The following is a 27,347-nucleotide window of genomic DNA, read 5'->3' as shown; positions in this document are numbered from 1 at the left end:
TACAGGCCGGTTAGCCTCAACTCTGTGGTGGGAAAATTAATGGAGACTCTGCTGAAGGAAAGGATAGTGAACTATGTAAAATCCGTTGGGTTTCTTGACCCGAAGCAGCATGGATTCACCAGGGGAAGGTCCTATCAGACAAATCTGATTGATTTTTTTTGATTGATGACTAGAGAATTGGATCAAGAAAGAGTGCTCGAGTGATTTACTTGGATTCTAGTAAAGCTTTTGATAGAGTTCCACATAGGAGACTCGTGAACAAAATGAGAAGCTTAGGAGTGGGTGCCAAGGTAGTAGTTTGGATTACAAACTGGTTGACTGACAGGAGACAGTGTGTAATGGTAAATACAATCTACTTTAAAGAACGAATGGTGTTAAGTAGAGTGCCACAGTGATCGGTTTTGGGACCGATTCTTTTCAGTTTCTTTGTGAGCAAACTGGCGGAAGGGATGGAAGGTAAAGTTCATCTATTTATGGATGACACTAAGATCTGCAACAGAGTGGTCACATTTGAAGGTGAGAGAATGAAAAGTGATTTAAGAAAACTTGGTCAAAGATTTGGCAGCTGGGATTCAATGCCAAGAAGTGCAGAGTCATGCATCTGGGGTGCAGAAATCCAAGAGAGCTTTATGTGATGGATGTGAAAGACTAATGCACACGGACTGGGAAAGGGATCTTGATGTGATGGTGTCTGATGATATGAAGATGGCGAAGCAATGTGACAAGGCGATAGCTAAAGCCAGAAGAATGCTGGGCTGCACGGAGAGGGGAATAACCAGTAAGAAAAAGAGGTGATAATGCCCTTGTACAGGTCCTTCATGAGGCCTCACCTGGAGTACTGAGTTCAATACTGGTGCCCGTATCTCAAAAACGATAAAGGCAGGATAGAGGTGGTTCAAAAAAGAGCAACCAAAATGGTGAGGGGTCAGCATTGGAAGTTTTATGAGGAGAGGCTGAAGGATCTGAATATGTAAACCTTGGATGAAAGGAGCTGCAGGAGAGATATGATACAGACCTTCAGATATCTTAATGGTTTTAATGATGCACAATCGTCAAGCCTTTTCCATTGGAAAGAAATCAATAGAACTAGGGGTCATGAAATTATACTCCAGAGAGGAAGACTCAGAACCAATCTCAGGAAATATTTCTTCATGGAGAGGGTGGTGAATGCCTGGAATACCCTTCCGGAAGAGGTGGTGCAGACGAAAACAGTCACGGAATTCAAAGGGGCATGGGATAAACACTGTGGAGCCCTAAAGATTGGAAAGAAAGAAAAGAGTGCATGGGAGTAATTGGGAATAACTTGCTGGTGTGGCAGTTGCTACCCTTAAAATTAAGCCTTGATACTGTTAATGCAACTCCATCATTGCTTTCTGCATCAAGGGGCAATGAGAAAACAGGAATTGGATTCAGTTAGCAACCAAGGAGGGCCCCGAATTTGACGGTTTGGGGAACAAATAAACATGGGAGAAACTAGCTGATGCGGCGCTTGCTATCCTTAATCACTAAGGGGTCGATTTTAAAACAAGCGCATGGACATCCATGTTCACACGGTTCCCGGCGTTGCCACATGTATGTTATAAAATATGGTGCGTGCGATGGATTTTAATATCCTTTCATGCTCGGGGAGGGAATTTTAAAAACAAACGCACAGCAACGCAAATAGGCCTTCCCCAGTTCCCTCCTAATCCGCTTCAATTAAGTAGCGAACTGGGAGGGAACTTTCCTATCCCCTTAACTACCCTTTCCTCTCTCCTCTCCTCTCTGACCCCTAACCCCTACTTAGCTAGTCTAATTTTTTTTTGTTTTAATACTTATTGCTCCTTTGGAGCAGAAGTATATGTCCCGGTCGGCGCCCAGACCCCACCTCCCGGCTCGACCCTTTTCACTGGCCTGGCACTTCTGTGCGTACCGGGAGATATGCACATGGTCGGGCCATTTCTAAAATGCGCTCAGCGTGCGCACGGTCCAGCTACATGCGTATCTCCCAGATTTTATGTGTGCAGGCCATCGAAAATTCAGTCTTAAGCCTGATACTTTTGATGCAACTCCAACATTGCTCTCTGTTTTCACGGCAACAGTTAAGGGAAATGGGATTCAAACAGCCCTGATTTTTACGGTCTGGTAAACTGATAAGCATGGGGATAACCTGCACAGTGCAGCAGATACTGGCATAAGCTTTCTGGGCAGACTGGGTGAATCCTCTGGTCCTTTTCTGCTGTCATTTCTATGTTTCTATGACTATGTGGCCGCCTAGAATGGCACTGTTTTGGGGGGCACATGGGGATAGCATCTTCTCCTTCCCACCTACAGTGGGGCCCAGAAAAGCAAGTGATGTAGTGTGCCCACACATGGGAAGCAGGAAGTACCATCTTCCTTAGGAGTGGGAGATTAGCATATTGCAGCATTGGCTGGTGATGGTGAGGAGTAGGAAACCTAGGAACTGGCCCACAGTGAGATCAGATAAAGAAGATCAGCCGAGCCTCCCTGCTTTCAAGAGAAGGAGCGGGGCCATGCGCAGTCATGAGGAGCAACATTCACAATCCCCCCAAGCGGACAGGAAGAGAAGAAAGTCTCCTGCCCCCCTCCCAGCAGTCAGGAAGATAAGCAGCAGTCCTATGCCCTCCCCAGCAAGAAGAGAAAGAGCAGTTTCACACCCCTTCACCCATGCAGTCAAGATCAGAGTAAACATTGGAGCTGCATGCGGTTAGGAGCTGGAGGCAGGGCACTGTGAGCCCCCACGGCCCAAAAAAAAAGTGTTCCTCTGTCCATGAAGGCTGAAGGAGGAGGCTGCTGCTGCTGCCCTATGTGCTTTTTGGAGAGGAGGGTGAATGAGTGAAAGAGCATCTGTGTGTGTGTGTTTGTGATTTAGAGCATGGGTGTAAAAGAGCATGTATGAGTGTGAGTGTGATTGAGAGCATGTATATGTGTGCATATAAATGAGAGAGTGTGATTGCATGAATGTAACTGAGTATGTTTGTGTGCATGTAACAGAGATCATGTCTGAGACACACTGTGTATGAGACTATATGTCTGTGTGTGTGTGAGAGCATATGTGTGAGTGTGATTGAGAGCATGTGTTGTGTTAGTTTGCATGTATCTGAAAGAGCCTATGTTTATGTATGAGTGTCAAAGAACCAGTCAGTGTGTATGTGTGAGCCTATATATGTGTGTGTGTGACTGTGTGCAAACCCTGTTCCCTCCAAACACACATTGTTAGGTATGCTGGCCACGGTCGGACCCCCTTACCTCTCCCGTGGGCGTCGGGAGTACAGCGGGGAGACGGCCCTGCCGCATCCCACCAACCTCGAGCTCTCCCGCGGTCGCTGCTGCTGATGTAGCTGCCTCCTGCAGCAGTCCCCAACTCCTTCTTTGCGGCTCGAAAACACTGAACGATGCTGCAGGCAGCCCTTCCTGGTCAGGACCTCCCTAGGCACGCGGCCACGCCCCCTGACTACTCTTAAAGGGACAAGCACCAATTAGAGCAGGCCAGCCTCTGGGATGACGTCAGGGACCTAGATATTTATATATTGGAGCCTTCTCTTCATGTTTTGACTTGGCAACGAGTCTGCTTCGGTGAGGTCTTCAGTGCTTCGTGAGTCCTGTTCCTGCCTTCCATGTCCTGCTCCTGTTCCTTCGGACAGATCTTCCGGCTTCTGACCGCGGACTGGCTTCGGTGACTCTTCTGGCCTCGGACTGGTTATCAGCGATTCTCTGGCTTCTCACCCCGGATTGGCTATCGGCGACTCTCTGGCTTCCGACCTTGGGCTGATTCTCCTCGTTGCTTCCAGCTGCAATTCCACAGGGGTCCACCTAAGACCAGCTGGCCCCACAAACCCAAGGGCTCAACCCGCGGGGAACGGGGTTGGTATTGGCGAAGCTCAAGCCGGCCCCTGCATCAGTTCAGCCTCGCCTCCCGATGGTAGGGACCTGTCGGGGTTTACCTTGACAGGTAGCGCCAACTCTTCCTCGGGCAAGGGGTCCACATTCTCCTCCGTGAACATAACACACACACACAAAAATTCATGACCATCTCAGGGAAACTAGAAATCAAAAGTTTCCCAAAAATGGAGAGTGGAAGATTTTTTTTTTTTTAATCCTTTTTGTTTTAATTATTGGGTGTTATTTGATGTGTCTGATGTTTTGAAATATGTTGTTGGTGTTGGGGAAATTTTTCATGAGTTTTTAATTATTAAATGCTTTATTCATCAGCTTTTTTGAAATATTTTATTCTTTTCATTAGTATGGTTTTACTATTTTGATTGATGTTTTATATTTCCTGATTTTATTGTTTGATGTTTTATAAGGACTGGTGATGTTTCTGTTTTCCATTGTTGTACTGCATACAGAATCTGGCCTGTTGTGATTTCCAGTTCAATTTGTCTACACATTTCTATTTATATTTTGTCTCTTTATTCTGCTTTTGGTGAGGGTTTGTCTGTGTTCTGCATGTGTGACTGAGGTGAGGTTTTCTGCTAGTGTGTATTTTCTGTGTAGGAATCTATAAGCTGCCTGGCTTGTACTGTTTTGCTAATAGGAGGTGTATTGGTGTTTTTAGGGCCTAGTATAATATTTGCACTGTTGCCTTATCATAGGTAGGATTGTTGTTATTTGTGCTGTCATTTAATGCTGTTTTGGTATGGGAGGTTTACTATATTGTAATTGTAATTTAGTTTACTCATGGTTTTCAGAGGGCCAAGTCACATCCAACATGTTACGATAGGCATAATACCATATAGATTCCAAATGATTTTTTGCAGTGTTTTATGGTTTGTATCAGAGCAAATATAATGTAAATGTAATATACATGTTGTTTTAAGCAATATTTTTATCTCAGAAAAAGTACTTGGTTCTTTTTTACATAAAATCTGTTATAAATGCATAATTTTTTAATTGGGTGTATGAGAACGGTGTGATGGGGGTCACAAGGCTGTAAGTTTCACCAAGGGTGCCTAATACCCTTCCACCAGCCCTGTTTCTGTGCATATTTTTGTGCAATGGACTTTACTCTGTGCCAAAAGTCTTGTGCATTAAAAAATGTGGAGCATAGTTTAATGCACCTCCATGCAAATCCCATGTTAATCAAAGCATTAACTATTACTCCATGGATAAAAGAACAGCGGTATAGAGAAGTGAAAAATAAATACATGAATAAGAATGATAAATAGCTGAGATCAAATAAAGCATAAAATTAAAAATATCATTTAATACAATATTTTTAAATACAATGCAAATGTCATAAGTAACAATCACTGATAATATAACCTAACATGGCCATGTTTCAAAATACAGTATCTCTCTGCTTCAGGGGTAATTAAATTGTCCAGTCGATCTGTGCATAGAACATAAGGGGTGAATTTTAAAAGAGTTGCTTGCATTAAAAGGCCCATATACACAAGTATATGGGCCGAGCGTGAGCAACTCTTATTTTAAAACTGACAAATTAACGGGCCGATTCAGTAAAGTCCGCGGGAGAGCGGACGAACGCCCGCTCTCCTGGCGCGCGCACAGGCCACTCGCCTGTGCGCGCGATTCTGTATTTAAATTAGGCAGTGCGGTAGAAACAGGCAAAAGGAGGCGCTAGGGACACTAGTGTGTCCCTAGCGCCTCCTTTTGACCCGGAGCGGCGGCTGTCAGCGGGTTTGACAGCCGACGCTCAATTTTGCCGCCATCGGTTCTCAAGCCCGCTGACAGCCACAGGCTCGGAAACCGGACGCCGGCAAAATTGAGCGTCCAGTTTTCGTCCTGACAGCTGTCGGCCCATTTAAATTTTTTTTTCTTTTTTTTTTTTACTTTTTGGGACCTCCGACTTAATATCGCCATGATATTAAGTAGGAGGGTGCACAGAAAAGCAGTTTTTACTGCTTTTCTGTGCACTTTCCCGGTGCCGGCAGAAACTAGCGCCTACCTTTGGGTAGGAGCTAATTTCTTAGAGTAAAATGTGTGGCTTGGCTGCACATTTCACTTTCTGTATCACACGGGCATACCTAATAGGGCCATCAACATGAATTTGCATGTTGAGGGCGCTATTAGGTGCCGCGGGTTGAACGCACGTTTTCCGCCCCTTACTGAATAAGGGGTAAGGGAAAACGCGCGTCCAAGGGCAGGTTAACAGTGCGCTCTGTCGGAGCGCAGTGTACTGTATCAGCCTGTAGGTGCGTATTTGCACGTGCGCAAGGAACAGAATACACAAAGTCGATCCCACGATACTGTTGCTAGTAATAGCAGTGGCTATTTTCTAAGTCAACTTAATTAATAGCAGGTAATGAACGTCTCCTCCAAGAACTTATCCAATCCTTTTTTAAACCCAGCTACACTAACCACATCCCCTGGCAACAAATTCCAGAGTTGAATTGTGTGTTGAGTGGAAAAGAACTTTCTCAGATTAGTTTTAAATGTGCCACATGCTAACTTCCTGGAGTGCCCCCTAGTCCTCCTTTTATCCGAAAGAGTAAATAACCGATTCACATTTACCCGTTCTAGACCTCTCATGATTTTAAAGACCTCTATCATATCCCCCCTCAGCCGTCTCTTCTCCAAGCTTGAACAGTCCTAATCTCTTTAGTCTTTCCTCATAGGGGAGCTGTTCCATCCCCTTTATCATTTTGGTCGCCCTTCTCTGTACCTTCTCCATCGCAACTATATCTTTTTTGAGATGCGGCGACCAGAATTGTACACAGTATTCAAGGTATGGTCTCACCTTGGAGCGATTCAGAGGCATTATGACATTTTCTGTTTTATTCACCATTCCCTTTCTAATAATTCCCAACATTCTGTTTGCTTTTTTGACTGCCGCAGCACACTAAACCAATGATTTCAATGTGTTATCCACTATGACGCCTAGATCTTTCTTGGGTGGTAGCTCTTAATATAGAACCTAACATTGTGTAACTATAGCATGGGTTATTTTTCCCTATATGCATCACCTTCCACATTAAATTTAATCTGCCATTTGGATGCCCAATTTTCCAGTCTTAGAAGGTCTTCCTGAAATTTATCACAATCTGCTTGTGCTCTGAACAATTTTGTATCATCTGCAAATTTGATTACCTCACTCGTCGTATTTCTTTCCAGATCATTTATAAATATATTGAAAAGTAAGGGTCCCAGTACTGATCCCTGAGGTACTCCACTGCCCACTCTCTTCCACTGAGAAAATTGTCCATTTAATCCTACTCTCTGTTTCCTGTCTTTTAGCCAGTTTGTAATCCACAAAAGGACATCACCTATCCCATGACATTTTCCTTTTCCTAGAAGCTTCTCATGAAGAAGTTTGTCAAACGCCTTCTGAAAATCCAGATATACTACATTTACCGGTTCACCTTTATCTACATGTTTATTAACTGCTTCAAAAAAGTGAAGCAGATTTGTGAGGCAAGACTTGCCTTGAGTAAAGCCATACTGACTTTGTTCCATTAAACCATGTCTTTCTATATGTTCTATGATTTTGATATTTAGAACACTTTCCACTATTTTTCCTGGCACTGAAGTCAGGCTCACTGGTCTGTAGTGTCCCAGATCGCCCCTGGAGCCCTTTTTAAATATTGGGGTTACATTAGCCACCCTCCAGTCTTGAGGTACAATTACAATTTTAATGATAGGTTACAAATTTTTAGTAATAGATCTGAAATTTCATTTTTGAGTTCCTTCAGAACCCTGGGATGTTTACCATGCAGTCCAGGTGATTTACTACTCTTCAGTTTGTCAGTCAGGCCTACCACATCTTCTAGGTTAACCGTGATTTGATTCAGTCCACCTGAATCATTTCCCATGAAAACCTTCTCCGGAAAGGGTATCTTCCCAACATCCTCTTCAGTAAACACTGAAGTAAAGAAATAGTTTAATCTTTCCGCGATGGCCTTATCTTCTTTAAGTGCCCCTTTAACCCCTCGATCATCTAACTGTCCAACTGACTCCCTCACAGGCTTTCTGCGTCGGATATATTTTAAAAAGTTTTTACTGTGAGTTTTTGCCTCTACGGCCAACTTCTTTTCAGATTCTCTCTTAAACTGTCTTATCAATGTCTTACATTTAACTTTCCAATGCTATTGCTTTATCCTATTTTCTTCTGTTGGATCCTTCTTCCAGTTGTTGAATGAAGATCTTTTGACTAAAATAGCCTCTTTCACCTCACCTTTTAACCATGCTGGTAATCGCTTTGCCTTCCTTCCACCTTTCTTAATGTGTGGAATACATCTGGACTGTGCTTCTAGGATGGTATTTTTTTTAACAATGTCTACACCTCTTGCCCACTTTTTACCTTTGTAGCTGCTCCTTTCAGTTTTTTTCTAACAATTTTTCTCATTTTATCAAAGTTTCCCTTTTGAACGTTTAGCACTGGAGCTGTGGATTTGCTTACTGTCCCCCTTCCAGTCATTAATTCAGATTTGATCATATTATGATCACTATTGCCAAGTGGCCCCACCACCGTTACCTCTCTCACCAAATCCTGTGCTGAGAATTAGATCTAAAATTGCTCCCTCTCTCATCGATTCCTGAACCAATTGCTCCATAAAACTGTCATTTATTCCATCCAGAAACTTTATCTCTCTAGCATGTCCTGATGATACATTTACCCAATCAATATTGGGGTAATTGAAATATCCCATTATTACTGCACTGCCAATTTGCAGGCCAATACAGTACAGTGCGCTCCGACAGAGCACACTGTTAGCCTGCTCTTGGACGCACGTTTTCCCTTACCCCTTATTCAGTAAGGGGAGGAAAATGCGCGTCCAACCCGCAGCACCTATTTTGTATCATCTGCAGCACCTAATCATCTGCAGCACCTAATAGCGCCCTCAACATGCAAATGCATGTTGATGGCCCTATTAGGTATGCGCGCGGGATACAGAAAGTAAAATGTGCAGCCAAGCCGCACATTTTACTTTCAGAAATTAGCGCCGACCCAATGGTAGGCGCTAATTTCTTCCGGCACCGGGAAAGTGCACAGAAAAGCAGTAAAAACTGCTTTTCTGTGCACCCTCCAACTTAATATCATAGCGATATTAAGTCGGAGGTCCCGAAGAGTAAAAAAAAGTTAAAAAAAAAACAATTTGAATTCGGCCCGCGGCTGTCGGGCCGAAAACCGGACACTCAATTTTGCCGGCGTCCGGTTTCCAAGCCCGTGGCTGTCAGCGGGCTCGAGAACCGATGGCGGCAAAATTGAGCGTCTCACCATCTTGGCCAGGTGGACGGTAGTATACTCCTATCACTATACTCTTCCCCAACACACAAGGGATTTCTACCCATAAAGATACGATTGTGCATTTAGTCTCATGCAGGATGTTTATCCTGTTGGACTCTATGCCATCCCGGACTTAAAGCGCCAGACCAACTCCCACATGCTCCTCTCTGTCATCGAGATATAATTTGTACCCCGGTGTAGCACTGCCCCATTCGTTATCCTCCTTCCACCATGTCTCTATGCCAATTAAGTCGATGTCATCATTCACTGCTATACATTCTAATTCTCCCATCTTACTTCTTATACTTCTAACATTAGCATACAAACATTTCAAAGTGTGGTTTGGGTTTTTTTGTAATTTCATTCTGCTTTTTAATTGGTAGGGATAAGTTAGAAATTTTTAGCTCAGGTGAATTTTTAGTTACAAGCACTTGGACTACTTTTCTTATTATTGGAACCTCACTGTTGGGATGCCCTAATTCTAATGCATCATTAGTATCCTTTGAAGATACCTCCTTCCGAACCATGTGCTGCTGAGCGACTGTCTGCTTTCCCCTTTGTTCTAGTTTAAAAGCTGCTCTATTTCCTTTTTAAAGGTTAGCGCCAGCAGTCTGGTTCCACCCTGGTTAAGGTGGAGCCCATCCCTTCAGAAGAGACTCCCCCTTCCCCAAAAGGTTCCCCAGTTCCTTACAAAACTGAATCCCTCTTCCTTGCACCATTGTCTCATCCACGCATTGAGACTCCGGAGCTCTGCCTGCCTCTGGGGACCTGCGTGTGGAACAGGGAGCATTTCAGAGAATGCTACCCTGGAGGTTCTGGATTTAAGCTTTCTACCTAAGAGCCTAAATTTGGCTTCCAGAACCTCCCTCCCACATTTTCCAATGTTGGTGCCCACATGTACCACATCAGCCGGCTCCTCCCCAGCACTGTCTAAAATCCTATCTAGGTGACGTGTCTGCTGATTCTGTACTGTGCACTTTCATGTATATAGTTCTAGTTATAATTATTATAATCAGCATCTACCCATTGATGCTTGTTATATCTAAGGGCTCCTCCCAAAGATTATTTATATGTTACTGAGTTCACCATGTTTATCTGTTATATGTAAGGGCAATGCCCAAAGTTTTGTGTTCACTGTGAACCGATACGATGTGCGAACGGATATCGGTATATAAGAAATGTTAAATAAATAAATAAATAAATAAATAAAATAAGTCTGCCACCTTTGCACCAGGTAGGCGTGTTGGCAGGCGATCCTCACGCCCACTAGCCGCCTGGCTGTCTTCATTCCTAATAATTGAATCACCAACTATGACGGCCAACCTAAACCTTCCCTCCTGAGCAGTAGTCCTTGGAGACACATCCTCGGTGCGAAAGGACAATGCACCACCTGGAGAGCAGATCCTTGCTACAGGATCCTTTCCTGCTGCACCAGGTTGATGGTCTCCGATCATGAGACCTTCTTCTTCCAAGGCAGCATCAGGGCTGCTAGTCTGAAGTTGGAACTTGGCTACTATGTCCCTGAAGGTCTCATCTAAAGACCTCTCTGTCTGCCTTGGCTCCTCCAGGTCTGCCAGTCTAGCCTCCAGAGATCGGGCTCGTTCTCTGAGAGACAGAGCTCTTTGCATCACATGCACATGTTCAGTGTACATGTGACACTTGATGCAAAAGACTGGGAAGCCCCCCTCTTGCTGCTGGACTGCTGCCTTCATCTCAAATTTGTTCAGTTCCTAGTTAAGTTTTAGGTTGCTATGGGAGTAGGAATGTGTCTAATTGTCCTTTAAATGTATTAGTGAATTCACTATTTGTCTGGTAGTGGCCTACAGGGGAATGATCAAACTCTCAATAAAGTGTGGGGAATTCGTGAAGTGAAGTTAAAAGGCTGTTTTTTGGGGGTTTTTTGGTTTAGTGTGAAAGCCGCACCTACTTGTAAATTAAATTAAAGGATGAGCTAGGGATGAGGTGTGGAAGGTTTGGGAAATACAAACGCACTAACTTCTGTTTATTCGCTGTCTTACTGACTATTAAAAGCACAAACACACTACATAATATACCCCAATAGTTTACTTCGCCCCAATACTTTAAAAAAAAAAAATTTCCAAGCAAAACTTACTGATTCCTTTCAGTCACCAGCAAGGTGATCCTCTGCTTTCAGTACTCCCACTGTATTGTGGGTTCACTGAGTTACATAGATTATTTCCCCTGTTGCCTGTTGGGAGGAAATTTTTCAAAATAAGTCAGTTATTGATTTATGTTAACAATCATTTTACCCTGATTTTAATAATTGACTAACTATAGTTCCCCTGCTGGTCATTCACAAACTAACATTATTACCATATAATAATCAAATTCAAAAAGCATTGATTTAAAAGACACAGCAATGATAACTTTCAAATAGGCGTGCAGGCGCACAGTGACATATGTGCATTGGTGCATGTCCCGATATGTGGCCATTTTATATCATGTGCGCACACATGTGTGTATGTTATAAAATATCATAAGACTTTCCTTACTGGGACAGACCAAGGGTTCGTTCAAGCCCAGTATCCTGTTTCCAACAGTGGCCAAGCCAGGTCACAAGTACCTGGCAGGATCCCAAGGATTAGACAGATTCCAAGCTGCTTATCCCAAGAATAAACAATGGATTTCTGTAACTCTGCCTTAATGGTTAATGGACTTTTCCTCCAGGAACTTGTCCAAACCTTTTTTAAAAACAGCTAACTAATAGCTTTCACCACATCCTCTGGCAACGAATTCCAGAGCTTAATTATGCATTGAGTAAAAAAATATTTTCTCTTATTAATTCAAATGTATTACCAAGTAACTTGGATGTGTGTCCCCTAGTCTTTTTGCTTTTCAAAAGAATAAACAACTGATTAACGTTTATTCAGTCCATTACACTCATTATGTTATAGACCTCTATCATACCTCCCCTCAGCCATCTCTTCTACAAGCTGAAGAGTCCTAACCTCTTTAGCCTTACTTCATAGGGGAATTGTTCCATCCCCTTTATAATCTCGGTTGCCCTTCTCTGTACCTTTTCTAATTCTGCTATATCTTTCTTGAGATGTGGTGACCAGAACCGCAGACAATACTCAAGGTAAAGTCACACCATGGAACCAATCAGAGGCATTATGATATTCTCTGTTTTATTCTCCAATCCTTTCCTAATAATCCCTAGCACTCTATTTGCTTTCTTGGCTGCTGCTGCACACTGAGCAGAACATTTCAACCTATTTTCAATGATGATATCTAGATCCTTTTCCTGAGAGGTGACTCCTAATGTAGAACCTTGCATTATGCAGCTGTAATTTGAGTTACACTTCCCTAAGTGCATCACTTTGCACTTGTCTACATGAAATTTCATTTGTCATTTGCATTCCCAGTCTCCCAGTTTTGCAATATTTTCTTGCAATTTCTCACAATCCTCTTGTGATTTAACAAATTTGAATAATTTTGTGTCATCTGCAAATTTGATCACTTCACTTGTTTCCATTTCGTTTATAAATTTATTATAAAGCAGTAGTCCCAGATCAGATCCCTCGGGCACTCCACTATTCACCTTTCTCCATTAGGAAAATTTACCATTTAGCCCTACTTTTTGTTTTCTATCTTTTAACCAGTTGGCAATCCACAATAGGACACTGCCTCCTATCCCATGACTTTTTAATTTCCTAAGAAGTCTCTCATGAGGAACTTTGTCAAATGCTTTCTGGAAATCCAGATACATTATATCAGTTGGCTCACCTTTATACACGTTTATGTACGCCCTCAAAAAAATGTAGCAAATCTTTGAGGCAAGACTTCCCTTGGCTAAATCCATGTTGGGTTTGATCCATTAAATTATACTTATCTGTATGTTCAGCAATTTTGTTCTTTATGATAGTTTCTACCGTTTTGCCTGGCACAGATGTCAGAGTCACTGGTCTGTAATTTCCTGGATCATCCCTTGATCCCTTTCTAAAAATTGGCATTACAATGGAAACCCTCTAGTCTTCAGGTACCATAGATGATGTTACGTATATGCTCAGTTTTGCAATTGAGCACACCCAGCCAAAAAAAAGTCAGGTTTCAGCTGACTAAGTGGGGGAATTTTATAAAAGACATGCATCCATGCCAGGACCAGTTTCACCAGTTCATCCACTAGTTTTTCCAGTGTACAGCTAGGTCCTCTAAACTCTCCTGGTTCATTACGCTGCATCCCCCCCAGTTAACAGAGACCCTTCATACTGCTATTAGATATTTTAAAACTTTTATTTTGACTTATATATCCTCAATTGCAGAAGTAAAGTTATGCAATGCTAGAACCAGGTCCTGCCCTGGAACGCCTATGTTAAACACACACCACACCCATTTTTGGTTCAAAGAGAGATATGTACACATTGGGACCTGTGTGTGCATATGATTGGCTTTTAAAATTGGGTCACATGTGCATGTCCTACATGTGTGCACATCTCCCGATTTTGCCGCACACATCTCTTAAAATTTACCTGAATAAATAAATGTTAAAATTCTAGTCAAATGTAAAAACCCTTAGATTTAAACATATAAACTCCGTAAAACATCTTTAAAAACTTTGACAATTCAACAGAAAATTAAGATGTAGACAGAAGTTCAGCAGCGAGATGGGGGCTATCCAGTCTTTTGCATTGAGTGCCATGTTTATGATTATCTATCTGTTGGTGAAAGGTTGTATGTGTGCACCCAATGCAAAGAGCTCCTGGCATATGTGCATGTACTTTATCAAATGGCTGCATATCTGGGCACACGCCGGCATATACACACACCAAAGTACACCAGCACACCAGTTTGAAAGTTACTATTCCTAAGTCTAGAATAGTCATATATTTTGATTGATAACCTTGTCTCATAAGGTGCCAGGCTGAGGTTAGGATACACCCCCTCAGGTGTGCTACAGGATTGGGCAATGTTTAGTCTTTTGCCTAGCCAGCCCCCTCCCCGCAAGTTAAACCCTTTGGTTCTAGGGATTGGTAAGACTTAGCTGGACAAGTCTGGACAAGGCAGGTCAGGCATAAGCTGGAACGGAGGTCTGGCATAGGCTAAATGTTCTGGGCAGAAATAGACTGGAAGCTGAGGTCTGGGTATGGAACAGACAGGGAGCTGAGGTTTGGATACTGGAACTCAAGCTTGTTAGGATACTGAGTACAGACTAGGGCAAGGCAAAGCAATAGCAAGGTAGGGAATTGATACTAGAACCTGAACAAGGCAGGTCAAGCCAGACCAGGATAGGACTGGTCATGGACTAAACAAGACATTACAGAACAAAGAATACTGAGGCCCAAAGGCAGCAGTACAGAAGGCCCATAGGCTGCTAAGCATAAGGCGCAAAGGCCACTAGACAAGATAAGTCCTGAGTAGGCCCCAGAGCAAGCTCTGAGTAAGAGCAGGCTCAGAGGCCACAAGGCAAGGTAAGGCTTGAGTAGGCCACAGAAAGGTACAAGGAGACAGAAGTACTGGAGGCCATAAGGCAAGGTAAGACCTAGATAGGCCGCAAGACAAGGAGCAAGATACAAGAAGGCCCAGAGGCCAAAAGGCATGGAGCAAGATATGAGCGGCCAGGTCAGAGAGCCAAACGTAACTCCATGAAGAGACATTTATGTTCTGACAAGGCAGGGTTAAATGGAGCTGGAGCTTGAGTGTGGTACAAGCAGAGAGGTGAAGCTTGACAAGACTGAAGGTGAAGCTCACTGAGGAGCCCTGATGGAAAGGAGGCTGCACCACAGGCTGAATCAGGTGGCCAGTGAGGAGATGGCTCAGATAGCTAGGAACCGAACTCATTGGAGGCCTCTGCTGGTGGGGAGGTGTTATAGCAGACAGGATCAGGGCATGGTGAGGCTACATTGCAGGCAAAACCATGACACTTGGCTTGGTAGATTCCTGGTGACTTCAGCACCCTACTGACAAAGATTATACCTTTTTTTCACTACCTCATCCATCCTACTCTAGAATTGATTTTTTTTTTTTATCTCCAATACTTTGTTGCCTGAAGTATGCAACTCTACTATTAATAGTACTGTGGTATCTGATCACACTTTGATTGATTTGACTTTACTCTGTGGTACTGTTGCTCAGTCTCCATCTCAATGGAGGTTTAATGCTGGCCTCATTGACGATCCGAATTTGCTAATTGCTAGATGTGTGGAGTATTATCAGTTCAATCGTATGGAAGACACCTCCCCCTCAGGTATGGTGGGATGCCTTTAAGACAGTTATAAGGGGTGTTGTTATCAGCTATACTGTGGGGAAGAATAAAAGACATTTCATTTTAGATAATGAGATTAAACGCTTGGAACTTCAGTAGTTTTATTTTTAGATTTTTATACTCTGCTTTTCGGCACTTCAGAGTGAACATCAAAGCAGATTACATTCAGGTACTATAGGTATTTCTTTCCCTGTCCCCCCACAGGGCTTACAATATAATTTTGGACCTGAGGCAACGGAGGGTAAGGTGATTTGTCCAAGGTCACAAGAAGTGACAGTGGGATTTGAGTCCTGGTTTCCTTGGGTCGTAGCCCACTGCTCTAACCACTAGGCTACTCCTCCACTCTACTCTGCATCCAGAATAGGGATAATTATTTACTGCTGTCCCTGCATAAGCTGAAGTTTAAGTACAACTCTATTTTAAGTCAGCAAACAGGGATCTACTTGGCTACACAGAAGAGAATGTTTTACGCTGGTATTAATAGGTCTGGATATATCTTACACAATACCAAAGAAATAGGAAGATGCGGGAACAAATCAAAGTTCTTTCATCCCCTCAAGGGAATATATATCAGGATCAAGAGTCTTCAGCCACTTACTAAATACTATTTCGCTCTATACTCTTCTGAAATTGATTTCTCAGAGGGGGCCACACCCACTTTCCTGCATAATTTGAAACAATCTCTTCTATCGGAGGCAGACAAAGATTTCCTGGATAGAGACATCACTGAGGAGGAGACTTCACAGGCAATTGAATTGATACCTTCCAAAAAGGCCCCAGGCCCGGATGAATTTGTGGCTGAGTTTTATCAAGCATTTATACCTTATTCTTGCCCTTAAGCTTCAACAACTCTTTTAGTTTTTTGGCATCGAAGGAGACGGTGTCTTCCTTTTTGAAAGCAAAAATTATTATTCAAGAGAAACCAGGTAAAGATCCATAATTTGTAGATAATTTGAAACCCATATTGCTTATAAATGTTGATTGTAAAATTTATGCTAAGGTCTTTTCTATCAGACTGGGTAAGGTCATTGATACTATCATTCATATGGACCAGAGTGGATTTATGCTAGGTTGTAGGGCTTCGGATAACAAGACTATTTTGTGATATTCTATCTGTAGTTTTCAACAGACAGATCCTCATCATGGCCATTTCTCTAGAAGCTGAAAACAATTTTGATAGCTTTGAAATATTCATTTATTCTAGTTAATTTGTATTAACATTTTTTGTTTTCTTTGCTTTTTATGTATATTTTAGACTGTAAGCCGCCACAACCATTGGAATGCATGGTCTAGAAATTATTTTTGAATAAATAAATCAGTAAAAAGTCAAACCTTTCAAGGCAATTCTTCCACAATGTTGCTCGCAACATAACACTAGCAATGCTCCCCTCTTCAGAATGAAATGTATTTACCACTACCCTCAGTCACTCCCACTCAACCAACTTTCTAATCCAGTCAGTCACATTAGAACCCATACCGACAGTGGCTCAGTAGTGCATGGTTTGGAATGATATATCTTTGAAAAATATTAACAGAATAGAGAAATTAGGGCATACCAGTAGAGAGATCAATAAATGCTAAAGTGGACCAGGTGCCTTTAAGTAAAGAGCAGACAGAGCAGAAAGATTCCAAATTATTCCTGTCAACTGATAAGCAGGTTTTTATTATAAACAAAAACATACTTTGAAATCTCTATACAAATGCTAGAAGTCTAAAAAATAAGATGGGAGAGTTAGAATTATAGCATTGAATGAAGAGATTGACATAATTGGCATCTCAGAGACCAGTGGAAGGAGAATGACCAATAGGACATTGTGATAACAGGGAACAAATTATATCAAAATGATAGAATAGATCAAATTGGTGGAGGGGTGGCACTATCTATTAAAGAGGACATTGAGTCAAACAGGTTAAAAGTTCAGCATGAAACAAAATGCAATGTTGAATCTTTATAGATAGAAATTCCAGGTGAAAAGGGGAACAATAGCAGTGGGGTGTATTACCATCCACCTAGCCAGAATGAACAACAGGCAATGAAATGCTAAAAGAAATCATCAGCATGGTAATAATGGATGATTTCAATTACCCCAGAGTTGACTGAATAAATGTCACATCAGAACATACTAGAGAGGTAAAGTTCCTAGATGAAATAAATGACTGCTTCATTGAGCATCTGATAAAAGAACCAACAAGAAGGGAAACTATTTGAGATCTAGCCTTAGTAGAACACAGGATTTGGTGTGAAAGGTAACAGTGTAAGAGCCTCTTGGAAATATCACAAATAACTGGAGGGAGGACACTAAAGAAATCTATTGTGACATCATTTAACTTTCAAAAGGATGATTATGATAAAATGAGGAAAATAGGAAAAAACTGAAAGGAGCAGCTGCAAAGGTTAATGGGCAGATTTTAAAAGGGCCGCAAGTGTGCCATAAACCCGCATATCTCGCCGCAAAACTGCAGTCTTTACTGAAGAAGCTATAAGGCAGATACCCATGCCAGAAGAGATGATTTAAAGGTAATGATTTAGAGGAACTGAAACAAATCTCAGTGAACCTGGAAACTATAATAGAACAAATTGGCCAACTAAAGAGTAGTAAATGACCCTGACTAGATGGTATACATCCCAGAGTGCTGAATGAACTAAAAAATGAAATGGTGGACCTGCTTTATGTGATTTGTAAACTATCATTAACATTGTCTGTGGTACCTGAGGATTGGAGGGTTGCCAATGTAACACAAATTTTTAAAAAGATATCTGGGGTGATTCAGCAAACTCTACAGACCAGTGAGGTTAATGTTTGTTCCAGGCAAAATAGTAGAAACTATCATGGAGAAAAAAATTATTGAACATATAGATAGGCATATTTTAATGGGACAAAGCCAACTTGGATTTAGCCAAGGGAAGTCATGCCTCACCAATCTGCTACATTTTTTTTTGAGGGTGTAAATAAACAGTTTATATAATGTATCGAGATTTCCAGAAAGCATTTGATAAAGTCCCTTATGAGAGACATTTTAGGAAATTAAAAAGTCATGGGATAAGGGGTAGTGTCTTATTGTGGATTGGGAACTGGTTAAAAGAGAAAACAGAGTAGGGCTAAATGATAAATTCTCAATGGATGCAGAGATAGATTGTTTATTATTATTTATTTATTTATTTAAATTCTTTTAATATACCGATGCTCAAGACAGGTCTCATCGTACCGGTTTACAATAAACTAGGGGGAACCAGTTAACAGAGAAAGCAAAAGTTACATTATAACAGGGAAAGTGGAACTAGGCTGTTAGAGAAAAGAAAGGTTAAACAAATTCTAACTGGAGAGAAGGGCAAAAGCAGGAGAGGGTGCTTACTAGGGGTGTGCATTCGTTTTGAACTTAAATGGAAAACGCAACTTATTTATTTTTTTTAACTTAAAAAAAAGATGAGGCTTAAACGATCGGATTTCCAACTTCTTCAACATAGCTATGTTGAATACGTTGGAAATCGCGATTGTTGATCTAAATAAAAATTTAAACCCCTCACCCTCCTTAATCCCCCCCCCAAGACTTACCAAAGCTGGCCAAAAGTTCCGTGAGGGTCCGGGAGCGGACACGTGGGGAATCACGTGACGTCCGCGTCACGTGATTCCCCACGCTGACCCCCCCAAGCTGGCCAAAAGTGCCTTTTGAGCCCAACGAGGGGTCCGGGAGCGAACCGGAGGGGAATCACGTGACGCCGCGTCACTCCGACGTGGCGCCGACGTCACGTGCTCCTTGCAAAGGAGTTCAGGAATGGCGTCCTGACCCCACTGGACCACCAGGGAGTTTTGGTAAGTCTTGGGGGGGGGGGGGATTAAGGCGGGTGAGGGGTTTAAATTTTTATTTGCACATATGGACATAGACTCAACTTATGGAATTCTCCATATGTCCATATTGACCGCAAATGGGACCCCCTTTCGACTTATGGACTTATGAACTTAAACTTTTGGTCTGCACATCCCTAGTGCTTACAATGTAATAATTATGTACAAATTTACATAGTGTATATGAATTAAGCAAGTTAAAAGATTAGTTGAGAAACAGTTCCTTTGAGTTGCGGAGATGGACGCAACCGTGGGGTATGAGACAGTGTGGGTGACCCTGAGGCTTTTCAGGGGTATGCTTGGGCGAACAGCCAAGTTTTTAATTTTTTTCTGAATGTGATATGGCAATGTTCCTGGTGGAGATCTAGCGGGAGGGAGTTCCAGTGATGCGGACCAGCAATTGATAGTGCTCGTTTTTCAATAGAGTTGTGAAGAACGGATTTTTTAGGGGGAACTTGGAGGGAATCTCTGTATGCAGATCTGGTGGGTCTTGCAGAGGAGTGTGGTTTGAGGGGTATGGTAAGTTGGCGCGAGGATTCTTGAAATAAGGTTTTGTGGATAGTAGTGAGTGTCTTGAAGAGAATTCTGTAGCGAATGGGTAGCCAGTGAAGTATTTTTAGAATCGGGGTGATGTGGTCCATGCGGCGGGAGTTTGTGAGGATCCTGGCTGCAGCGTTTTGCAGCATTTGAAGAGGTTTGGTAGAAGAGGCCGGGAGACCAAGTAACAGCGCATTACAATAGTCAATCTTTGAAAATAGTATGGCTTGAAGGACCGAACGGTAGTCGTGAAAGTGAAGGAGAGGTCTTAGCTGTTTTAATACCTGTAGTTTGTAAAAGCCTTCTTTGGTGGTGGTGTTGATGAATTTTTTAAAGTTCATTCTGGAGTCTAGGAAGGCTCCTAGGTCTCTCACTTGATTTACTAGGGGTGTGTTAGTATTGATGGCTAGCATGTTATTATCATTAGGGGAGATGACTAGCAGTTCGGTCTTGGAGGTATTGAGAACGAGGCAGAGACTTGTGAGAAGGAGGTTGATGGCTTGGAGGCAGCTATTCCAGTAGTTTAGAGTGTCGGAGACGGGTTCCTTGATGGGGATTAGGATCTGCACGTCGTCCGCATAGATGAAGTATGTGAGGTTGAGGTTATCGAGGAGTTGGCAAAGGGGGAGAAGATATATGTTGAATAGGGTCGGCGAGAGCGAGGAACCCTGGGGAACTCCTTGTTTGGCAGCTACAGGGTGAGACTCTTTGTTGGTTATTTTTACTTTGTAGTATCTGTCGCTTAGAAAGGATTTTAACCAGAGGAGTGCAGCACCTGATATACCTATTTCTATTAGACGGTTGATGAGGATTGTGTGGTTCACTGTGTCGAACGCTGCCGAGATGTCTAGGAGAGCTAGAAGGTATGATTGACCTTTGTCGAGACCCAACAGGATGTTATCAGTTAATGAGAGTAGGAGAGTTTCTGTATTTCTGCGTTTCCTGAAACCGAATTGCGATGGATATAGGATGTCGTGGGATTCGAGGTAGTCTGTGAGTCTAGTGTTGACCAGTTTTTCCATTAGCTTGGCTATGAAAGGTAGGTTAGCGATAGGGCGAAAATTTGAGGGATTAGATGGGTCCAGGTTGGGTTTTTTTAGTAAAGGTTTCAGCGAGGCTGTTTTCAAAGCGTCTGGGACTGTTCCGTTTGTGAGTGAACAGTTTATTATGTCGGCTAAAGGTTTGGCAATGATGCTAGGAATTGTAAGAAGGAGTTTGGTCGTGATTTGGTCTATTGGGTGCGATGAGGGCTTCATTTTCTTGATGATAGATTCTATTTCCAGGGATGATGTGGTATCGAAAGATTCTAGGGACCGTTTGTGTGTCGATGGGGCGTGGTTTTGGTCCGGTGGAGGCTGGGAGTTGTGAATGGGGTTAGGAATGGGGTTGTAGGATGTTAGCGGGGTAAGTAGATTTTTTATTTTGTTGTCGAAGAAGACTGCCAGTTCGGTGGATTTGTTTTGTGCTTCTTCTTCCGGGATGATAGGAGGAATAGGGGTGGTGAGTGTGGCAACATATGAGAAGAGTGTTTTTGGGTCGTATATGAAGCTGTGTATTTTTTTGGCGTAGAAGTCTCTTTTTGTATGAAGAATAGTGGTCCTATAGTAGCTCATAGTGGATTTGTAGGAGGCCCGTGCAGTATTAGTGGGGTTCTTCCGCCATTGTTGTTCTTTATGTTGAAGGTTTTGTTTAAGTGTTCTTAATTCTGATGAGAACCAGGGTTTTTGTTGGTATGGGCAGGATCGATACTTTTTGATGTCAAGGGGCATATTTTATCAGCAGCTGCTTGGGTGATGGTTAGCCATGAGTTCATGGCGGTGTCCGCATTTGTGAGGTCCAGGTTAGTTAGTTCCTTGGTGAGCGTGTTGCTGAGAGTTTCCATGGAGCATGTTTTTCTAAATTGGATCGTGGATTTGGTGATGTTGTTGGTGGGTTTTTTCTTTATGGATATTTCCGTTTCTATAATTGAGTGGTCTGACCAAGGGATGGGGGTGCAAGTAGGAGGAGCAGTGGTCGAGATCGGATCATTCGTAAATATTAAATCAAGGTTTGGTGCAAATATTTCCGTCCCAAACATCCCCCCTCCATATGGTGTGTGTTTTTTTTAATTAATATTGGAGAGAGAGAGGAGGTGTCCATATGCCCTTCTGCAGTGCCTTTGAGATCCCTGTGAGTCTCTATCTCCCTGCATTGTACTGAGATTCTGGGACTGTGTTCCCTCTGCCTGCAGAAGGGTGGAGGTCTCCATGAAGGAATCGCCATTATGACTTCATCCTGAGGTGCCTGAGGCTATAAAAAGATCATCTGCAGTGGTGCACCTTATTTCTTGTGGCTTCCATACCTATGGACAAGAAGAGGTAGGAGAGTATCAAGGCTCTCCCATCTGTGCTGACACAAACCCCCTCTTCATTCCAGATGACACAAGTCTATAAACTTCTGAAATTGGCTCTAGAAAAAGGTAAGCTTGGAGGATTAGCCTCCGCTACATTGGAAGCCTCTGTCTCATTAAGCCCTGGATGTCCTCTTCCTGCTCAGGCTAGTTCACTGAATCCAGACACTTGGGAACTCTGCTGGGGAGACCAAAGCATTTACTCCCATCAGTACTCTAAATGGGCAGTCTGTTGTGAGTAGTACTGGGAATTTGTCCCTTCTCACGGGGTCTGAAGAGAGCATACTATCTTTGTCTGTTAATCCTGATGTGATTACCATGGACACTCTTTGGTCAGCCATTTCCAATCTAGAAAAGGTTAATTCCGCTAGATTTGATTCTATTTTGGGTTCCCTGGGGGTTATTTCTCAAATTGTTAATGAGCATTCTCATTAACAATGCTCTTTATGAATCTAATGTGGCTATTATGAAGGATAACTAGATATTGCATCAAAGGTTGGAAAATTTGGAAAACCATTCAAGGAGACTGAATCTTAAATTCCTTCATTTTCCAATGTGTCCCATGATAACTCTTTTTGAGATGTTAAAAAAGTTTCTTCTTGAGCATTTAAAAATCCCTAAGGAATCATTACCTTCTACTTCTAAGTCATACCTGATCGTGAGAAAATAAAAACTTTAGAAAATGTACCTGATAAGGCTCCAATATCCTCTGATAGTTTTGATCTAAGTGGGTTTTTGGAGGAGTCACAATCAGAGGTTTTGGATAGAGTAACTTTAATAGCTACAATTGCACAAGAAGCTAATAAACAACTGGTGCTGAGGCTTTTCTTCTCTCTTAAGGATAGGGTTTTCATGTGACATAAGGTTGCCGTTTTTCCTGATGTGGGCAGAGAAACCCAGCGTAAAAGGAAGTTGTTTTTGTCAAAAAAGCAGAGTTATTGCCTTAGGAGCCAGTTTTTTGTTAAAAGTTTCTATACAAATGTGTAACTTAAAATAGAAGAGAAAAAATATTTGTTTTGATCCTACACAACTAGAGAATGCAGAATAGTAGCATATTGGTTGTATCTGACTCTGAGTGTTTGAAGCAAACATTTATCTGATATTTCCTTTATTTTTCTTTATTAATTTCCATTATGTGGACTATATAATTGCATGTTTATTGTCTGATAGAGTTTTCTCTTATATTGCTATGTTTTTCTGTTTATCAAGTTCTCTTGATTGTTAATATATTGGAAAATTAAAGAAATAATTAAAAAATTAATATTTTTAAAGAAAATCACCTGGGACAGAAAACCACCATGGTTCTCTCCACACCTTCCTATTACCAAATTGTATATATACTGAGACAGAACATCCCTGCTCATAAATCAAGAGGCACTGCTACAAATATTTTGCACCATTATCACAATGTACTAGGCATGCATGTCAGTGCCAGCTCTAGACTGAAGAACCTTCTAAGCAACAACAACAAAAACCCTGGCTAGTTTCAACCATCTGGTAAAGCTACCACTAAAATTATTCAAGAGCATCAAAACTTCTTCTATATAGGAGTGGGACAAATGCTAATATAAAACCTGTGCACCTCATGTTCTACAATGCCCTACATTAACAGAAACTCCCCCAACAAAGGGTGCAAAGCAGAACAAGGACATTTCCCATTATCACCATAAAAAAATACATTTTCAAATTCCGTTGTCACCTCAGTAACAGCAACACAAACTCCCTCTAATGCCAGGAGCATAGTATAATACAAAATTCTGCAAAAAACGTACTCAGAATCTATAGGAAACCTGCCATACAATAACACCCTAACTACCAAACTCAAGCAGTAACCACCCTATCTGTGAAAAGGGAACACTGCAAATATTACAACACGACCTAAAACAAAAATACACCTACTCTTAGGAAAACAGAGCAAGGCTGCCATCAGTCCCTTGCTAGCAGAATACCTCATCTAAGCCACACATACAGAACACAGACAGACTCTCACCAAATACAGAATACAGAGACCAAAAGTATAAATACAAATGTATATACTCCTGGGGGAATTCTGTGCTACTGCGGAATGCAGAATTTCCGCAGAATTCCCCCCCACTGCGCAAAATTGCCAAATTCTGCGCAGAAAATAGCAGAGGAGATCCCCCGGCATGCCGCAAACGGACCGCGTCCCGCGGCACACGCTCCGCGGCGAAGATAAAGGTCCGGCGTGCTGTTCACGGCGAAAAGGGAAGGCCCCCGTGTGCCGCGCTCCATTTGCAGCGAAGATGAAGGCCCGACGCGCTGTTCGCAGCACACGGGGGCCTTCCCTTTTTACTGCGAAAGGCATGCCAGGCCTTCATCTTCGCCACGAACGGAGCACGTTCCGCGGTACAGCTCCATTCACGGCGAAGATGAAGGCCCGACGCGCCAGTCGCAGTAAAAAGGGAAAGCCCCTGTGTGCCGTGGGACGCGCTCCGTTCGCGGCGAAGATGAAGGCCGGCGCGCCATTTGCGGCGAAAAGGGAAGGCCCCTCGTGTGCCAGGCCTTCATCTTCGCCGCACCGGGCCTTCATCTTCGCCGTGAACGGAGCACGTCCCGCGGCATGCCGGTGAGAGAGAATGTGTGTCAGAGAGGAGAGGGGAGGGTGAGAGAGAACATGGGGGTGGGGGGGGGATGCTGGTGAGAGAATGTGTGTGTGAGAGAAGGGAGGGTGACAGAGCATGGTAAGAGGGGGGGTGGAGGGTGAGAGAGAGCAGGAGGGTGTGAGAAAGAGAGCATGGGAGGTAAGAGAGGATGGGTGGGGGATGCTTGAGTGTGGGTTTCAGAGAGAGGGAGCCTATATGAGGAGATTGTGAAGGAGTGTATGTGTGTGAGAGATTGGGAGCTCGTGTGTATGTGAGGGTGCTAGCCTGTGTGAAGGGATTGTCTATGTGTGAGACAGAGCCTGTATGAGGATGTATGTGTGAAAGAGAAAGGGAGCTTGTGTGGGTGTGTATGCAAGAGAGAGGGCCCTGTATGATGGGATATGTGTATGTGCAAGAGAGTGAGGGTGTGTGTATGTGGAAGGGACACTCTTACAGTGAATTTCTAGGGAAATTCTGCTCAAAATATTTAAAATTCTGCAACTTTAAGTAATAACTTTTTTTCTGTAATAATTTAAAATGTAATTACTTAAAGACTATCATGTAATTTGTGTTATTTTGACCAATATAAAGTTTGCAGAATTTTGCAGAATTTTCAGTTTTTGTGCGCAGAATTTTAAATTATTTTGCGCAGAATTCCCCAATATATGCATAGACAAAAACTGAACTGGAACCCGCACAAAGCTAGACTCTGTTGGGCGGATTTTCAGAGCCCTGCTCGCCTAAATCCGCCCAAAACCGGGCGGATTTAGGCGAGCAGGGCCCTGCGCGCCGGTGAGCCTATTTTACATAGGCCTACCGACACGCCCCCGACACGCTCCGAGGGGGGCGTGTCGGGGGCGGGCCCGGTCGTTGCGGCGTTTCGAGGGCGTGTTGGCAGCGTTTTGGGGGCGGGCACGGGGGCGTGGCTACGGCCCGGGGCGGTCCAGGGGCGTGGCCGCGCCCTCCGTACCCGCCCCAGGTCGCGGCCCGGCGCGCAGGAGGCCCGCTCGCGCGCGGGGATTTACTTCTTCCTCCGGGAGGCGTAAATCCCCGGAGAAAGGTAAGGGGGGGTGTAAACAGGGCCGGGCGGGTGGGTTAGGTAGAGGAAGGGAGGGGAAGGTGAGGGGAGGGCGTTAGAGGATTCCCTCCAAGGCCGCTCCGATTTCGGAGCGGCCTTGGAGGGAACGGGGGTAGGCTGCGCGGCTCGGCGCGCACCGGCTATACAAAATCGATAGCCTTGTGCGCGCCGATCCAGGTTTTTAGCAGATACGCGCGGCTCCACGCGTATCTACTAAAATCCAGCGTACTTTTGTTTGCGCCTGGAGCGCAAACAAAAGTAGGCCTATTCGCGGAGTCTGAAAATCCGCCCCTGTATGTATTGCAATAATGGAAAAACAGAAACATCTCTATTGATCATAAAACATCAAATAATGTAATAAAAATATAAAATATCAATAATACTAAAACCATACTAATAAACAGAATATTTCAGAACAACTGACAAAGTACATCCAATAATTTAAAACTCATAACTTATTTTACAATTTTTCAAACAAAATATTTCAAAACTTCAGACACATCAAATAACAGCTAAGAATTAAAACATAAGAAATTGCCATGCTGGGTCAGACCAAGGGTCCATCAAGCCCAGCATCCTGTTTCCAACAGCGGCCAAACCAGGCCACAAGAACCTGGCAAGTACCCAAATACCAAGAAGATCCCATGCTACTGATGTGAGTAATAGCAGAGACCATTCCCTAAGTCAAATTGATTAATAGCAGTTAATGGACTTCTCCTTCAAGAACTTATCCAAATCTTTTTTAAACCCAGCTACACTAACTGCACTAACATCTTCCTCTGGCTTCAAATTCCAGAGCTTTATTGTGCGTTGAGTGAAAAAGAATTTTCTCCGATTAGTCTTAAATGTGCTACTTGCTAACTTCATGGAATGCCCCCTAGTCCTTCTGTTATCCGAAAGTGTAAATAACCGATTCACATCTACTCGTTCAAGACCTCTCATGATTTTAAAGACCTCTATCATATCCCCCCTCAGCCATCTCTTCTCCAAGCTGAACAGCCCTAACCTCTTCAGCCTTTCCTCTCCATACTTGGGAACTTTAGATTTCTAATCACCATGAGATTGCCATGGAGTAGTAGGGGTGGGGAGGGGGAAGCACAAATTTTCTCCTCTCTCTTATACATACATACATTTATTTATTTATTTATTTTCTTTTATATACCGACATTCGATCGAAATATCACATCGGTTTACAGGAAACTGAGAGATAAGGGCAGCATGCATATATTTATTCTCGCACACAAAAACACACACTCCCTCTCACACACATACACACCATCTCACACATTCTCCCTCTCTCTCAGACACACATGATTTCACACATAAACACATGCTCCCTCTCTCATGCATACACATACACCCACACATACACTCCCTCTCACACAAACCCACTCCCTTCTCATACACAATGCTCGCACACATACACACTTCCTTTCTCTCAAACACACATGCTCTTACACACAAATGCTTGCTCTCTCACATACA

General features: G+C 42.9%; 1 protein-coding gene across 2 annotated transcripts in view; it reads left to right on the top strand.

Moving 5' to 3' along the window:
- ABCC3 (ATP binding cassette subfamily C member 3) overlaps window positions 1–27,347 on the top strand; it is a 475,864-nt gene that overhangs the window by 409,158 nt on the left and 39,359 nt on the right. The gene's annotated exons all lie outside the window — the stretch shown is intronic.

The sequence above is a fragment of the Rhinatrema bivittatum genome, chromosome 4 (assembly GCF_901001135.1).
Source record: "Rhinatrema bivittatum chromosome 4, aRhiBiv1.1, whole genome shotgun sequence".
NCBI classification, from domain to species: Eukaryota; Metazoa; Chordata; class Amphibia; order Gymnophiona; family Rhinatrematidae; genus Rhinatrema; species Rhinatrema bivittatum.
Note: the sequence above shows the minus strand (reverse complement) of the source record. Positions and strands in the feature narration are given on the sequence as shown.